We start from the raw sequence: 15,136 nt of genomic DNA, 5'->3' as shown, positions 1-15,136 counted from the left end.
AGTTCAGCTTTTCTTTTTTAGATATCGAGTGAGTCTCTTCCTTTCAAAAAAAGGTATATATTACAATTTCTGGATTTAAAAAATAGCAAAGACCAAATTTAAAGTGTGTTTTATATTAAATGCATGGTGACTTCACACCTAAACACCCATCTCCTATGATTTATCATTACTATAACAAAAGCAGTCTTTCTTTTCATCGTTGCTCTTCCACAAACACTTTTTCCCTTTTATGCTCCTTCAAAACATTTAGAATAACTCAGTTTTCTTCAATCTTTAATCTCCTTAGACAATTTCTAGTGACATTGTTCAGGAGCTATAGTTTTTATTATCCTGTCTCTTATATTTAGAGGATTACAGAACAGTAAAAATTAGGAGAATATTCTTAGTCCTTTTACATATATTATATATATATTGGTTTTGCCACCTTGGAATCTGTAAAGGTTATATGACATGTGTTTTATTTATTTATTTTCCAAGATTTTATGTATTTAAGAGAAGCAGAGAGTACAAGCGGGATGAGGGGCAGAGAGAGAAGCAGGCTCTCTGTTGAGCAGAGCAACGGATGTAGAGCTCGATCCCAGGACCATTGCCTGAGTTGAAGACAGATGCTTAACCAACTGAGCCACCCAGGTGCCTCATAACATGTGCTTTAAAGAAAAACAACTGGATAGTTTTTAGCTTTCTGTCTTCTTATTTTCTATGTTACTGGAAGAAATCAATCTTGGTTACTTTGTCAGTGTTAATATAGATGATTTAGCCTGTATATGGCGTATGTCACTAAAATATATATGAAAGTATGTTGTAGAGTTTAAGATGTCATATTTAATATTATGTATTTATATTGTTTTATTTAAAACACTGATAAAGTTAGTTTTATTTTAAAGCTAAACTATGATCTTTAGTTACTAACTTGTATACTTGTTATAATTTATATATAACATTTTATTTATGCAATTATTTTTGTTTGTTTACTTATTTTTAAATATTTTATTTATTTGAGAGAGAGAGAGCGTAAGCAGGGGGAGCTGTAGAATGAGAGGGAAAATCAGGATCCTTACAGAGCAGAGAGCCTGATGTGGGGCTTGATCCCAGGACCCTGAGATCATGACCTGAGTCTAAGGCAGACACTTAACCAACTGAGCCACCCAGGTGCCCCTACATATTTTATATTACATTATTTTATATTATAATATAAAATATTGTAAAATAATATTACAATATTTTATATCACATTATTTTATATAATTATTTATATAACAAATACAATATAGTGTTTATGTTCATATAAGATATATATCAACTTATCTTAAGACTGTATTAAAATTTGCAAATATAATAAAAGATAATATTTCATAAAATAATGAAACTTACACTTTCTAGGAAATTTTTGGCGATAATTAAAATCTCTTTTTTAAGTTCTTTATTTTTAGAAAGACAATATTAAGGGTTTCTAATAACCACTGATGTTCATTTCTGAGTTTAAAAATAGTCTTGCAGTGCCTGGGTGGCTCAGTGGGTTAAAGCCTCTGCCTTCGGCTCAGGTCATGATGCTAGGATCCTGGGATTGAGCCCTGTGCATGGGGCTCTCTGCTCAGCAGGGAGCCTGCTTCCTCCTCTCTCTCCCTGCCTGTGTCTCTGCCTACTTGTGATCTCTGCCTGTCAAATAAATAAATAAAATCTTAAAAAAATAAAAAATAGTCTTGTAAAGGGATGCCTGGGTGGCTCAGTTGGTTAAGCATCTGCCTTTGGCTCAGCTCATGATCCCAGGGTCCTAGGATGGAGTCCTACTTCAGGCTTCCTGCTCTGTGGGGAGCCTATTTCTCCCTCTGCCTGCTCTGCCTGCTGCTCCCCATACCTACTTGTGCTCTCTCTGACAAATAAATAAAGAAAATCTTTTAAAAAATAGTCTTGTGGGTGCCTCGGTGGCTCAGTGGGTTAAAGCCTCTGCCTTCCGCTCAGGTCATGATCCCGGGGTCCTGGAATCAAGCCCTGCTTTGGGCTCTCTCTTTGGCAGGGAGCCTGCTTCCCTTCCTCTCTCTCTGCCTGCCTCTCTGACTACTTGTAATCTCTGTCTGTCAAATAAATAAATAAAATCTTTTAAAAAAATAGTCTTGTAACTATTTCTTACATATAAGTATTATATATGTTCATATCTTAAACCTTCTGAAAATTTTCTTTGATTTTGTTTTTCCCAAATTCCGCTTAATAAAACTGTTAAGATTCTATGGCCAAAGGAAAAACAAAGATTTGTTTCTTCACTTTAATTTAAAAAAAAATAAATAAATAAAAAGGGCACCTGGGTGGTTCAGTCAGTTAAGCGGCTGCCTTCGGCTCAGGTCATGATCCTGGGGTTCTGGGATCAAGCCCCGCATGGGACTCTCTGCTCAGTGGAGAGCCTGCTTCTCCCTCTCCCTCTGCTTGCTGCTCTTCCTACTTGTGCTCTCTCTCCATCTCTCAAATAAATAAAATCTTTAAAAAAAAAAAAAAGAAAAAATGAGAATAGTTTGGTTTGTTTGACATCCTTTAGATTTTAATTATCTCTCATTTTGAGGGCTCCTTTGTTTACCAAATCTAGGGTAAAAAAAGAAAAAAAAAAGCATATGCCAAAAAAGAAATGAAGGCATTCTAGGTTAATTATGTATAATTAAAACATATTAATATGAGTGTTTTAATGACTGCATACTTCTCAGGTTAAAAGAAGCATACTTAAGTTTTATGTATGGACTGACGTAATAACAATCAACAAATCAATTTTTTAAATGAAAAAAACAATTGCGAAATACCCTTGTCAATCATTTACATCCACAATACACTTCCTGGGTAAATTAAAGCTTCGGGAGATTTGCTAATGTCTTCCTTATCACTTTCCTCACATCGTTATCCATCAATGTAAGACCCTAAACTCACTCACTGTATTAATAAAGCATTCATGCCCAATACAGACCTTATAAAAACTCTTTCGAATATCCCCAATTTAATGTTTTGTGTCAATGATTCATAGCAAACAGGTGTAAAGATGATGACAGTATCATAGACATAAATTCACCATTAAAATACAAATGTCTCCCAAAAGTTAAATAAACTAAAAATGACTAAATTGCTCATTCTTACCCAAGCTTTCCAGCTATCAAAAGATAAAAAACAAGTATGTATACACATGGTAGGTATGATTTTGGGATGTGCCTTGATCATTTTGAATGATTTGTCAAAAGAATCTTCCTGACATCTATAGGATTGCCCATAAAAATAGAACAAACCAATTAAAATGAATTTTAGGTGACTTGCTGTTACATTGGTAGGCATCAGAAAAGTGGAATGTCAAAGCACTGGCTTAGAATTGCAGAATGTCTTAGCTGATGACCACAAAAACCACCACTAACCAAACCAACTGCCCTCAGGAATGAACTATAAGTATGATCTGGTCATTGTTACATCATTTTCATGATAGACTGATTGAGGCTGTCCTTGCCAGTGAGCTACTGTTTTAATAGTAACAAAAAGCAAAGATAGCTTTTTTTTGCTCCTCAACTGGGGAATTCCAACATACCTTTTCAGTAGTTAAGGATACAATGTCTTTGGGGCTAGCACTAAAGAATTTTGCATATCCTTGCTTTGATTTAAAATACCCATTGTCTATATCATGCTCATCTACAGGGTACACTTTATGCAAAGAACTCTAAAGGAAGGTAAGTGTGCTTAATTTAGACGAGTGTCCTTGAGGAATAATAATATTCCTTTTTGTATCTTGTGTGAACTGCAGTCTAATTATGGAATAATGTAACTAAAAAAGACTTGCCAATTTTGTTTCTGATTTGTTTTTAACCACAAATGAGCATAAATATGCTCTGGAGGCCAACTCAGTAGTTTAAATCCAAGAACTAGTGTTGTTTTAGATCATTTTGGGGGCCCCGAGTTTTTCTTTGGTAGTCAATGGGAACTTGTGCTATAACAAACACTTCTTGTTGCACTTAAAAATGAAAAACGAGGATCAGGTAGAACAATAAATGAATAGTGTAGTGAAAATGAGCACTTGGCTTTCTAGAGGAAGCCTAGTTATTCTTTGAGTTATGCCTTCCTGGTATGTGTTTGTTCTTCTATGTTTCTGCTTTCAGAGATTATTAAGACTTATAATTATTTTGCAAATGGAAATCACCTGTATTGCATTGGCCAATACATTCTCTCCAAAGGCCTAAATGCTACTGTGCAAGCATTGTCACAGAACATGATTCAACAACACATCTTGCAGTCAAAACACATGAGCGAATTATTCTAGTTCAACTTCTCAACACAATTCTAAAAAAGCATGGAATGAGGTTCTAATAGCATCAAGTAGGAGCAATAAGCAGGTAGGCCATCAGAAACAACACTCACAGAATATATACAAAGATTAAACAAGGCCTCTCTGTGACCACTTTCTGGCAATTTTTAAAATAAGAGAGATACAAAGATACTATATATTTAAAACGATGACTATGCAGTCTTCATTTTCTGACTACTTCTTTTATACAACACTAGCCAAGCTTCCTCTCACCTTCCAGATAAAATCTCAGAGGATGCCCAATAACTAAGTCCCTGCCTCCGCCAGCACTCAATCCAGAAGTATCCTTAGTTTCCTTAAACCCCCTTTAAAATCATCCAGCTCAATCCCAAATCCTATAAAAAGCCCCTCACAACTCCCTTTTATCAAGACAGCCCTGGTTTTCATATTCTCTTGCTGCTGAAATCTAAATCAGCCTAACTATGAATTCAAGAGTGTTCTTAATGGTCTTTGGCTGATGAGCTCTTTTTTAAGGCAATACTTTTTGAGGGGCTTTAAAGAAATTCATTGCTTTTAGTTAATCTTACATTTACTCTTTGAAAAAAATAAAAACAAACAAATGATATATCAATAAAGAGACAAAACCATTAAGCTTCATTGGGATATATACCTCAAGAAAATATTTCGGCTACCAATTGTCAAATATCTCAAATCTAATAATTTCAATGTATTTTTCATGTATATGCAGATCTGTAATACCCACAACTCTCCAGATTTGTTTTCCTCTATTTTCCAATATTATCGTCTACAGAATCAGTGCAGTTTTTCACTGTTTACTCAGTTTTGTCAAAGTCCCCTGAGTCTGCTGATATGCCGGGCATGCAAGCTGAGTTGGGAGGAAGGTGTTATTTGACCCTAAGGGAGCACAGAAATGTATTTACAACAGAATGAAGTTCATGTGAAACATTTGCCGCATTTGTTCACAGGTGACACATATTAAAAGGTAAAATATGTTCTTCATTTTACTTAGTACATAGATTTTTTTATATAAATATATGGGAGAATTTTCTTTTGCTTAAGATGTGCTGAAAAATTACTATCAGATTTGAATGTATTTCATGAATATGAAACATATTCAGCAATAGAACTTTGGACTATGTTTCTCACAGTGCCCCCTTTGCTGGTGATTTCTTCTTTGTTTGGACTGCCTTTTGCCTCATCAAGTTGATGGCTAATTTGCTTCATTCTCTTTGGCTCATGTGTCATCTCTAGGAGTCCATCCTTGAACTGTTTAGACTGAATTAGTGTCCCCCTTTCTGTGATTCCATGGTACTCTGTACAAATCTATCATCCCATATACCTAAATGATTTTTTTTTTAAATTCTGTGAGAGAAATCTTATCTTACTCATTTTGTATCCACAATGTCTAGTTCAGTGATTAGATAGTAATATTCCAGGAAATGTGTGAAAAAAATAAATGAGTAGTTATAATCTCTTTAAACAGTAAAATCTACTAGAGACAACCAGGTGCTTCTTATTTAAAATACATCACTTTGAAAACCTAACAAATACTCCCATATTTGCTATTATGACTGATTAAGTGTTCTCTGCAGTGTATAATGAAATCACTTTCTTTGTATTGAGAGAGATTCTATTGCACTATTGAAAAAATATCAATTAGATACTAATTAGTCTTGCTTTCTGCTTGTGGAGGGCTTGAGGTGAATGGGTGTGGAAGAGAATGGGAGCAATAATTAAGTAAACATTTAGGCGATTCAAACCCTGTGCTCCTTGCAGATAAAAATGCAAATCAGGTTTGCAATTTAACCTTCACACAGACAACCAGGGCAGATGCTAATGAATCTAACATGTTTGTCATGAGTAGTTTAGTTTTAAAATCATTGATTTCTTTACAAAGAGAAGCAGTGAAACATAAACTGAAGTTGTTATGCTGCACCAAACCTGGAAAATTAAAGGCTGCTAATGGTCTTTTGTAATACATTGTGAGAATGATGATTATGAAAATGCTCCGCAGTTTTGATGAATCACTCTCATCTGGCAAGAGGTCTTGACTTATTTGACAGAAGGTGCCTTGCATAGATCAGCATAGAGAAGTGAGAGATAACAGCTATTGTGCTACATAATAGTGTAATAATACAACATTTACAGGGTTTTAAGTGTAAGCGAGAAACAATAAAAGTGAAGAATTTCACAGTTAAGGAGGAAACATACCATTCTGCCCTTTAGCACAAAGTCACAACCCAGAATTAAGGGACTCATGATTCGGGGTGAATGGCATAGCTGCTTTCTTAAAAAAATAATCTGTACCAATTACTCAAGCCTTACCTTCTCTTTCTTCCTTTCTCTCTTTCTTTCTCTCTCTTTTTCTTTCTCTCTTATACTGAGGAATACACAAACTTTCTTTATAACACCAGGGTAACCTACCTTAAGTCTTAATATTTTACTATTTAAGGTTTTATTTATTTATTTGAGAGAGAGAGAGACAGCACATGCAAGTCAGGAGAGGAAGAGAGACAAGCAAACTCTGAGCTGAGTGCAGAGTCCGATGTGAGCCTCGATATCATGACCCTGAGATTATGACCTGAGCTGAAATCAAGAGTCAGAAACTTAACCACTGAGCAACCCAAGTGCTCCAAATCTTATTATTTTATTTCTTAGCTCAAAAAATATGCTGGTGACTAATGCCAATTTTATGATATCTAAACATTCTGATTCAGCTTTCTTGTTTGTTCCAAACTGGGATACCTCACTTCTCTGTTTATTAATTCCCTCTCCTCCAGTTACACACTCTACTAGAATTACTGTCTCTTTCTTGAGGGCTTCTATTTGCAGAAGTCAATCTCCTTCTTCAAAGTTCCTTTCTTTCCTGTGGCTAATCCATAATAATCCTTACTCATTTTTAAAGGCCCCTGCAAGCCAAAACTTCTATAAGAATAACAATTTTTACTGAATGCTCATTATTTTTACTGAATGCCCAAATGGGCTAAGTGGTTTATGTGCGGTGACTTATTTTAATCTTCATAAAATCCTGAGAAGGACATAGTAATTATTACCATTTCACAGGTGAGGAAACCCAGATTGAAAGAAGTTCTATAATATTCCTTAGGTCTAACGTCTACTATGTGGTAGGATTTGAATTTGGCTCTGATGGATGGACTACGAAGATTCCTTCCTGGGGTGCCTGGGTGGCTCAGTGGGTTAAGCCTCTGCTTTCGGCTCAGGTCATGGTCTCCGGGTCCTGGGATCCAGTTCTCCATTGGGCTCTCTGCTCAGCAGGGAGCCTGCTTCCCCCCTCTCTTTCTGCCTGCCTCTCTACCTACTTGTGACATCTCTCTCTGTCGAACAAATAAATAAAATCTTAAAAAAAAAAAAAAAGGATTCCTTTCTGTGCTCCTTGTGAACATGTTACTCTTAATTCAGAAATTAGCTATTAGTTATCTTATTGTTATTTTCACATGAATAATGTAATCAAGGCTAGATGATAAGATGTAAGAAATCACAAGTTATTTTTTCTTTCTGAATCTCTAGAATATTTAAAATATTTACTATGAAATTTATTATTCAATATACAGTGATATGTACACATGAATAGGCACACACACAAACCCCAATCCTGGTTTTAAAGAACTATATCAGTTTATAAAATAAACTTACTTTTTTAAAGATTTATTTATTTATTTTGGGGGGGAAGTGCAGAGGGAAAGAGCCTTTCAAGCAGACTCCCCACTGAGCATGGAGCAAGATGTGGGGCTTGTTCCAGGGTCCAAGAAATCATGCGTGACCTGAGCCAAAACCAAGAGTCAGATGTTTAACTGACTGAGCCACCTAGGCACCCCAGAAAAATGAATTTATTAAAATGGGAAGTTAACTAATACTCATGATAAAAATAATAATTTAAAAGAGAAAATGTAGACATTTGGTTGAAATATAGAAAATTGCAATAGGAGAGTTTTGTTTTATTTTGTTTTGTTTTTAGGGTTTATTTATTTATTCCAGAGAGAGAGAAGGAGAAAGAGCATGGGGGAATGGGCAGAGGGAGAGGAAGAATCTCAAGCAGAATCCCTGCTGGGTGGGGAGCCCAATGTGCATCTCCATATAATGACACTGAGATCATGACCTGAGCTGAAATCACAAGTCAGATGTTTAACTGACTGACCACCCAGGTGCCCTGGAAAGAATTTTATTAAATGTCTGCAATGAAATCCTGCATTGACCTGGGGACTCTGAAATCCCCAATGAATTTACAGTTTATAAGCAGAGGCAGATCAGTAAGCCAGTGAATAAAACAAGGACTATGAGAAACATATTGTAGACATAGAAGCAATGTATAGTTCTTCTAGGAATATCTTCCTAGAGACTTGGATGCCCAGGATGATCTAGGGTGACTGAAAGTTAGCCAGGAAAATGAAGTGGAGAAAGATAGTCCATGGCAAAAGATAAAAAGAGATAAATTGGACACCAGGGAAGAGTGGTCATAGCACATTAGCAGAAAATCAAATGATTCAATGAAATTGGACTTAAAAGTACAAAGGAGCCAGTGGCTAGTGATGAAGCCATAGGTATAAATGCATGCTGTGTTCCTGATTGTCTTTCCTGCCTTTCGACAAAGCTTTGAGCTTTGCCTGGAGAACTTTGGCCGTTCAATAAAACTTTTTACGAAGAGAGGTATGCAATTAAATACCTTATTTCTAAAATTACTGTGGTAAAAATGCTGAAGGTGATTAGAGGGGTTAACAGTGAATTCTGAAGCATGTTGTTACAAATCAAGAGTGAAATAATAAAGCCGCAGGGAAGGATATTTAAAACATATTCAGAATCTAGAAACCATGGAACTAGGAAAAGAACATTTGAAAGAATAAGAGAGAGGGAATTGCAAAGAAAGAACTGTAGTATGTAACTTAAGAAACTGGACAGATGTGGAGCAACTGGCTGAAAAGGCAGAACAAACATGCCAACAGCAGACTGCGGAGATGATAGGATCAATTTGAATAATTATATTTATAATGTCAAGAGGAGGTTTTCAGTGGACAGTTCTGCTCTCATAGTGAGGTTTCCTATGAGATAAAGATATGGCGGAATCTTTGGTATTTAGGCAACAGAGTAAACTCCATCACTTTGGGTACACATGCATAGCACAAAAAAACAAGCCAGTAATTTATCTCCAAAGAAAGCAAATTTAGAGAATAAGCAATTGTAGAGAAAGCAGAATAAAAGAGTGGGCCAACACATGAGAGAAGGATGAAGGGGAAACACACAAGGGATGTCTGGCAGTCGGTTTGTTCAGGAAAACAGAACCACTCATATTTCAAATGGGGAGGGTCTGAAGGAGAGGATTGGTTTATAAGTGTCTGATAAGGGAAAGGAGAACAAAAATCTAAAACTGAGATTGTTCTGAGATTAATAATTTCAATAAACCTCTACCATCCCTAGGCTGATAAAACAAAATGTGTTGCATATATTGCAAAATTGCTCTGCCTCTGAAGCGGCAGAAGATCCCACCGTGTTCTCCGCTGCCTTTGCCACACCACCACAGCCTTAGAAAAATCCAGAAGCCTACACCACTTTTTATGCTAACGTAGCTGGAAAACTTAAAGGCTCTCACTGATGTTGTTGCCCCAGGCAAAACCAGATCCCTTGATAAGGTCCACACTACCACGGTTGTTATGGCAACGCTCTGCCTCTGTCAGTGCCTATCCACACCACCTGAGCCACACAGCCTGAGAGGAACCACGCGGGTTCCTGATACTGTTGGAGGCACATCCAGAAGCCAAAGGAGAGGGGCACGTGACTTTTCCCTTTCTTCTTTTTCTCAGTTCTAATGCTTTCCACTGGGAGAATCTATCAAGAAATGTAGTTTTCAGGCTTCTGACAGAGCAGAGAAGGATAGAAGTAGAGTTGAGACCTAACAGACAAAATAGGTACCCAAAATTTTGAAGAGGATTGATGATGACCATCACTGAGGGGTTTAGATAAATCAATCATTTATCTTTCTAGAAGTATATGAAGGTTTTTTACCCATTCCCCACTATCATCAGATATTTTATTTGTTTTGGTAAATTAGATAGTGGAAATAGATGTAAAAGCACTGCTTCTCATTTGAATTCCAATAATTAGAAGGACTATCCACTGGTTCTGGTCATTTTCTTAAAATAGGTGAACATATTTCAGGGCTAATTTAGCTATATTTTGTAGCTGTTTAGAAAGATATTTTCAGTAGTGCCTGGGTGACTCTGTTGGTTTAGTATCTGACTCCTGATTTCAGCTCAGGTCATGACCTCAGGGTTGTGAGTGAGACCAAGTCCTAAGTCAGGCCCCATGCTCAGGCAGTAGGAGTCTGCTTATCCCTCTCCCTCTGCTCCTCCCATCTCCAATGCCCCCCCCCCCAGTATCTTGGTCTCAAATAAATAAATAAAATCTTTTTTTAAATTTTTTTATTTATTCATTTGATGGAAAGAGATCACAAGTAGGCAGAGAGGCAGGCAGAGAGAGAGGAGGAAGAGAGCCCTCTTCCTGAGCAGAGAGCCCGAGGCGGGGCTCGATCCCAGGACCCTGAGACCATGACCCGAGCTGAAGGCAGAGGCTTTAACCCATTGAGCCACCCAGGCGCCCCTAAATAAAATCTTTTAAAAAAGAAAGAAAGAGAGATACTTCCAGGAAAGCCATGACCGCACATATCTACTTATCTTGGGCAATATTGGTCATATTAATACTTTTGTTTTCCAGCTAAACTTTCAACCATCCAATGTTTAGTTTGAGTTCCTCAAAGACACATCCTGATACAAAGACTTGGTTACAAGTATTTTATTTAATGAATGAACGCAGGAAATATCAAGGGATAAGGAGGAATACGTCTCAAACTTAGGGGATTTACTGGACTGTTTCATGATGCTTCCTTGCCCAGATGTAACATGGTGAATTATGAAAAAATGTAGAAAGGAAGGGAAGAAAATCAATAGAATGTGCTAACAGATTGATTACAGCTTTAAGAACCTGACAATCCCACAGTTGTCTCTTTCAGAGACTGTAGAGAAGACTCCTTAATATTGTTGCCTCAAAGCCAAGGAAGCTGGGGTATTCTTCAATTTGTAGTTCTCATGGTTTTCTCCCTATGTATGTATATATGTCCAAATTTCTCCTCTGTAAACATACCAGTCATATTGGATTAGAAACCATCCCACTCCATCATGATCTGGTCTTAACTAAACAGGTTTCTAGAAAGTTCACATTCTGAGGTACTGGGCATTAGAACTCAACTTAATGAATGTTTACCGGACATATTCCAACTGATAACACCATCCACAGTTACATAAAGTCTCTCTTTGTGGATTGTGTGCATGTATGTGCTTTGCACACTTGACTGAGCTTGCCCCTAAATGTATGCATATATGATTGTAGTGCTTACCCAAACCAATGCCATGATGATCCATCCAGCATACGACGAATGGCCTCTGGTCACACAGCTTCTTGATGTAAAGAAGATAAGGCTCAATAGCCTATCAGATGTTGCTTTTTGAATGGACAAATATCATCTGCTGCAGATGGTCTTATTCCAGAACCCTAGGGATCCGCATAATGTCTTTCATCCTGGAACTTGCCAGAGACACCATATGCCATCCTTATCTATCACAGAAAATTCTAGCACTTTAAAGTAGGCTAGGTCATATTGCAGTGCAGCTTGTTAAAAAGGCTGAATTTGCTGAAAAGATCTCTCTTTTGTTGGATCCCATTCAACATGGCAGCCTTCTGAGTCCTCTGTTGGAGCAGTATTCTCAACTGTACTATGCACTGTCTACAAAATATAAAGTTATTTGACATCATGTAATGTTCCTCCTTCTACATGGTAATGATTGCAACATGCAACAAATTATTCTACACTCTGGAGGGGATGTCACCAAAACACTAGATGTTAAAAATGTCCCTATTATCATAGGTCCTATAATTTTGTGAGGTTTACTTCTACCATTCTGCAGGGCCTTAAGAATAAGTTCCACTTTTGACTTGGCAGTGCTATAAAATCTAAGGTGCTTTTCCTTTTTCCATTTGATCCCTTGACTAAAAGGGAATAGTTTCTAGGTCTTTAACTTGTCTTCTCTTACCATAATCCCATTTACTATATAAGGCACAGAACAACCATGAGAATTCTGCCCGCCATGCTCTGTATGTGTGTGTGTGTGTGTGTGTGTGTGTGTATTTCCATACTGTGTAACGAAAGACCAGAGAAAAGACAGCAAAATATCTCCATGGAATTACTGGGCCCACTGTGAGATGGCGTAAGTCCATCACCCACCCAACAACCTCATTTTACCCTGCTCTAACAGAGGAGATATAATTGAATTTTGAGTCCCCTGGTATCATTATAAACTTATCCTCTAATCACCTGCTCTAATAAGGTCCAGATATTATCTTAACCAAGTATATAGTGTTTCTGATAAACAACTGTAGACCCTTCTGGGAAACAGAAAACAAATTATCATAGATTCTTCCTGTGAATATTCAGTTTCCTTCCTCAAGGAGATGCCTCCTCTTCAACTGATGGTTTCTTAGCCTGAAAACTGGCTCAGTTCTAGAGAGTGGGTGAAAGATAATTATTTTTGAAAGCATGAACATCAACCTTCTCATCAATAGCTCTTGATTTTTTAATTATGTATGCAAGCACTATCTTCACTGACTAGCAATTTGCCTTCTACGGGGAACATTATGTTCTATTACCCACAGTCCTCGTCCCTGCATGCCACGGCCAGAGGGTAGCCATTCAACCTTGCTGTCCATTTTCATTCTACCCATCTTGCCATTGACAGCTATGTGCTGCCACCTGGTCTAACCCTTCCAGAACCTTATAATCATAGATAGCATCAAATACAGTTTCATAGATTATTATTTTACTATTAACTCTTGCATACTAATTATTCTTACCATGCTATGCTACATTAAGATACCACTGCAAAATTTAATGTTGTACAAAAATGAATGTTTATTTTTTTCTCTTGCTGGTGTGCAGTTCAGCTGGGATGGCTACATTGGAGGTTGGCTGGGCTTAGTAATGAGCATGTAACTGGGTCATGTGTCTTTAGTGTTCACCCACAGTTTTTCTTGGATTAGTGCTTACTTGGAACATGTTCTTATGGTGATTGTAGATCGTGTGGGTGGACAGAAAAACATGTGTCTTTGGGCATAGGCTCAATCTCCTGTCACTTTAGCCTTCATTTCAATAGGCCAGTATTAATATGTTTGAGCCTTTGCACTCTGGTTCATGGCACAGTCACATACAAAGAGTAACAAAGTAAGAAATTGAGAAGAGTATTCCAATCTCCCACAATCCACTGTCTTGGTAAAAATCATGCATATTTCTTCCACATGTCAATTAATTCGTTCCATCCACAGGATACCCACAAAGTCACATCTCATCAGGCTTGAGGTCTAGAATCTTATAATCTTCATAGGGTTAGATAAGAATTCTCTTCATCCAATACTCATTAGATTAAATTATATATACACACACACATATATATACTCTCTCTATACTCAACTTAAAATGGTGGTTAAAGAGAACACCACAGTAGAAATCAAACTATTCAGTGGTGCAAAGCAATTTTGAAAACCTCTGGCTACTATTCTGAGGTCCCATTGTGCTGGAACTAATATGGATTTTTCCATATTAACCCAGATTTGTTCCCTGAGAGTATCATCTAGACCTTTGTTCTTCATGGTTTTTTTTTTTTAAGATTTTATTTATTTATTTGACAGACAGAAATCACAAGTAGGCAGAGAGGCAGGCAGAGAGAGAGGAGAAAGCAGACTCCCTGTGGAGCAGAGAGCCCGATGTGGGGCTTGATCCTAGGACCCTGGGATCATGACCCGGGCCGAAGGCAGAGGCTCTAATCCGCTGAGCCAGCCAGGTGCCACTTCTTCGTGGTTCTTGATTGTGCTTCTGAGAAATCCTTCATTTGTTATCATCTTCCTTTGGCAAATCATAATCGATATTAGAGAATATACCCTCCCTGGTGACTGAACAGTTCTGTCAGCATGATTTCTTTTTTTTTTTTTTTCCAAAGATTTTATTTATTTATTTGACAGACAGAGATCACAAGTAGGCAGAGAGGCTGGCAGAGAGAGAGAGAGGGAAGCAGGCTCCCTGCTGAGCAGAGAGCCCAATGCGGGACTCGATCCCAGGACCCTGAGATCATGACCTGAGCCGAAGGCAGCAGCTTAACCCACTGAGCCACCCAGGCGCCCAACATGATTTCTATATATAGAAAATCGGGACCTAAAAGTATTTTTACTTTCTAACAGCCACCAGTCCCTTTTGATTCAAACTGGTGGAATCTTTTCCCGTATAGCTTTGGGTTACCACCAATGAGGGACTGAATTATGTTAAGCTTTGTTGTTGCTGTTGTTGTTGTTGTTGTTTTTGTATTACCTTAATGAAAGCATGTCCTCTGGGCACTTTGGGGGAATATATTTATCTGATGCTTCACAGTAATTATGTAATAAATATATTCTTCTTTGTCAACATTTCTGAGGTTTTCAACACTGCCTTAAAACTCTACCCAGCAAATCCACATCTTTATCTCATTTACCAAGTACCATTATTGTTTTTCAGCTTGGAGAGCCATTCTAGCAACATAGTAAGTCAGGTTCCTGAGTTATGGGATAATGATCTCATATCAATGAATCTCTACTGTCTAGCCTTTCCTATGACCTAGCTTAAAACTTGCAAGCTCCACACCCACATATATTCTTCTGGTTCCTATTGGTAACTTGTAAGCTAATTCTGTTGCTCTTCTCTATTTTTATTTTTAATACATATTTTTCCTTCTTTCTTCCTTCCTCCCATCCCTCCTTCCTTTTCTCTCTCTT

Source organism: Mustela nivalis, assembly GCF_964662115.1.
Source record: "Mustela nivalis genome assembly, chromosome: 3".
Classification (NCBI taxonomy): Eukaryota; Metazoa; Chordata; class Mammalia; order Carnivora; family Mustelidae; genus Mustela; species Mustela nivalis.
The sequence above is the reverse complement of the archived record's forward strand: the minus strand, read 5'-3'. Positions refer to the sequence as shown.